We start from the raw sequence: 3900 nt of genomic DNA, 5'->3' as shown, positions 1-3900 counted from the left end.
AATGGCTGCAACATTCTAACTACTTGCCCATTTGAGGTACACGACAGTAAATTTCAACAGCCACATCTAACATGCTATTTATTTAGAATTCATGCTATTCTGAAAATGTTAGTTAGGAAACTAAAGAGATCTAAACCACATGCCTAACCCATACTATTTATTTCCCTTCTTTGAAGTACACGGCAGCAAGTTTCAACAACCACAACTATACAGCATGTTTCAAAACTAAGGATACCACAAATCTAAAATCGAAAGGCCAAATATAAACCATTCTAAAGCATGTCTAAATCTGATGTACTACTTATAAAGGTAGAAGGATTTAAAATTTCATGCCTAATCTACACAAATTTTCCTTTCTTTGTCCCCTTTTGAGACTCACGGTAGAACTTCAAAAGCCTCACACTTTACAGGAAATAAAGGCTAAAACAAAGATTCAAGAACTACTCTTAATCCTCTAGAAATCCCGATTCTATACCGCCTTCAGGAAGCAAAGAGAAGAAACAAAAACCCCTAGCAAACTCAAATTTCTGTACAGCATGTTCTAAAGCAAAGAAGGAGAAAACGAAGCTCGAAACTACTCTTACTGCAGGTGAGTAGCGCTTACCTTGGTTTCTTGGACTTACAATCCGAATTAGGCTTCTAGGGTTTCAGAGATTTGCAAGTTTTCGACTTATTCTCCGTGTCTACAAATTCTCCTCGACGAGAGGATCGTGAGGACGGAAAGAACTCTCGGATTTTACCCTTGACCGACCGCCGGAGACGAAACCTAGCTCCAGCTTCGTTTCCTGCCCGAGCACCGCCGTCGCGAGCGAGAGGAGAGGAGAGGATGTTTTAGGTCACGGGAAAACAGAACATCAACTTATCTCTCTTTATAACCTAATATTTCTGTTATCTACTACTCCATAAATTATTTTCGCCCGATATTTGCTCAGCACGGCCCGCTTGGGCGCTTGGTCATCGCCCTTCGCTTAAGTCTTCGACCGGGTCGGGGGTCGCGGGTTCGAATCTCGGCCGAAACTCTTTTATACTTAATATTTTCTGTTTTCTATTACTGCTTAAGTTTATTTCTCTATATATTTAATCAGCACAACCCTGCTGGGTTCCTGGTCATCTGAGACAACTTAAGACTTTGCTTAACCGGAGGTCTCCGGTTCGAACCTCGGCTCAACCTCTTTATTTTTGCAACTTGTTTCTTTTGGTAAAAATACCAAACGAACTCCAAAAATTACATAAAAATACTCTAAAAATTTCTAAAAATCTCTATAATATTTCTAAAGCATTTCTAAATATTTTTTAATTACTATTAGGACTCGGAATGAGGAAATTTGGGTTGTTACAAAGTCCGTCGACTCCCTCCTTGTGTCATCCTTCTTGCTAGCTGCGTCTTTCACTCGGCTTCTTGTGTTTCTAAGCTCCCGCACACTTACACATAAAGATCAAATACAACAGGACCTAACTAAACTCTTTTGACCACATCAAAACTACCTAGGGTACTTGCACTATATATCTTGAAATGTTTGACAATAAAGAATATGCTCCATTAGATTATCTAGATGAATTATGGGAAGAACCCAAAACAAACTACAATTTGATGTGAAAAACCCAAAACAAACAATAATTTGATGTTTACACAACTTCAGAAATTGAAAATGTATGTCAGTATAACTGGATCTTAAAAATATCAACTGATTATCTTCCGTATATTTTTTTTAGTTATTAGCCCTCTGTAAATAAAAGAGCTACATGCAAGATTTTTAGAAAACAAGCCTGTAATCTTTATCTTCAGCAATTATTCTCTATCACTATACCTATCACCCTTATACCTAAACGAAGTGCTTGTAATATGTTACTAGAAACAAGAATCTTTTATTAGAAACCCATATAAATATCTTAGAAACAGAAGTAACTAATCTTATTTCATTATCTCCTCTAGATAAAGGAAAAGAAATTTAATTATCCAATTCACCCGATAACACAGACTTAGTTTTTATTAAAAATTCTAGTATTTGTAATACAAGAAAAACTTTGGACATTAAAGTAAAATATCTAATTAATATTCAGGGTCATGAATTTACGTTAAATGTTTTTCATGACAATGGAATCACAAACTCCACTATTGATAAAGCTACTGTTCTTTCTATTATACCTACCTCCCTTATCAAAACTGCATCACAATCCTTAATGAGTACTCAATTTGATGGACAACATCTATCATGGACAAAATTTGTAACTAATAATCATCTAAGATTTTTTGATAATTGTAGAAAATACAGAAAATGACTACCACTTTCCAAATTATAGGTAAAACCCTTACTACACCTAAATATTCACTTAATTCTTAGCCTAAGTCTTTTTTACTCACATCCGATAGAGCCTTTCTATTAATTAAAGACTATGACATTTTTTTCCACACCTATTGTATCTCTTATAGTATTTGATTATCCATCTATTGTTCAACCTGTAAAAAACCATAACACTCCTCCAAGTACTGCATATATGAAGACCCAAGAAGATTGCCAATGTCCTCTCATCATGAATAGCTATAAACTAGCAATTAAAACATGTGACCTTGCTTTTCAAGAATACCAGGAAAATTAGAAGAACTTCGTTGATCAAGCCCTTTATTTGATCCACTTCATCTTGACTTAGTCAACACTTATCAACCAAAGTTAGATGCTCTTATTTCCATATTAAAAAAAATTAGAAATTAGAGGAGAAAATCTCATAAAATATTGGGATCGTAATAAAGTATACTGTCAATTATCTATTATAAATCCAGACCTACAATCAAAACTCAGGATTTAAAATATACCAATTGAAAAACTAAAGAATACAAAATGCATATTCACCAACTACTTACTTTAGGAGTCATTCAAAATCAACCTACAGACATAAAAATTGTTGGTTAGTCCTAGGAAAACGTACTGATTCCACTGTACAAAAAATTTTTATACAAGTGTCGAACCTTTCCTTAAATAACCTATTGTGTTCTTTAAAAGTTAAATTAGAAATCACAGACGGAACTTAACATCATTGATTCCAAATTTAACTTATCTGTTCTTAATGGTTTAGATTTGAATCGCAAGCGGAACTTAATACTATTGATTCAAATCTACCTAAGTTATTAATTCCATAAATATTAATTTCCAAAATTGGCTTCCAGGACTGCATGACGAGGCACATAGCCTTCTTGGATATGGGAGCAACCACCACCGCCTAGGCAAAGCCTTTTAAGGAAAGCTAATATTTATTTCCTTAAATAACTCTAGGTTAACCAAAAAGAACAATCGAATCACAAATTCGAAAAATAAGAAAAACACAAACTCGAAAAGAAAACTATTTCGAAAACTCTAGAATCATATGCCTCTTGTGTTTGGTATTTCCATAAATAACTATACAAAGAAAAAACTAGTATGATGCGGAAAATAATTACTAGTTATACCTTTCTTTGTAAGCAAAAATAACCTCTTGATCTTCTACCGTATTCTTCTTCTAACCTCAGACGTTGTGTGGGCAACGATCTTCCGAGATGAGAACCACCAAGCACCTTCTTCTTCTTTGCAAGTTTCGGCCACCACAATTCTCCAAGAGAAGTAAAGGTCCGGCTACCACCACCAAGCTCCAAAGGATGCAAGAAACAAAACCACCTTTCTCTCCTTCTCCTAGCTAGAACCGGCCACCATCAAGAGCTCCAAGAGAGGTTGCCGCCGGCCACAAGAAGAAGAGAAGAGGAAGAAGCTAGGGCCGGCCACCAAGGAGGAAAAGAGAGGAGAAGAATAATAGAGTTATTCACCCGTGAAGGCACCTCTACCCCCTCTTTTATAATCCTTGGTCTTGGCAAATAAGGAAATTTTAATAAAAAATTCCTTAATTCTTTTGTCATAAAAAAGAAAAATTATT

This window comes from Zingiber officinale, chromosome 3B, assembly GCF_018446385.1.
Source record: "Zingiber officinale cultivar Zhangliang chromosome 3B, Zo_v1.1, whole genome shotgun sequence".
NCBI lineage: Eukaryota > Viridiplantae > Streptophyta > Magnoliopsida > Zingiberales > Zingiberaceae > Zingiber > Zingiber officinale.
The sequence above is the reverse complement of the archived record's forward strand: the minus strand, read 5'-3'. Positions refer to the sequence as shown.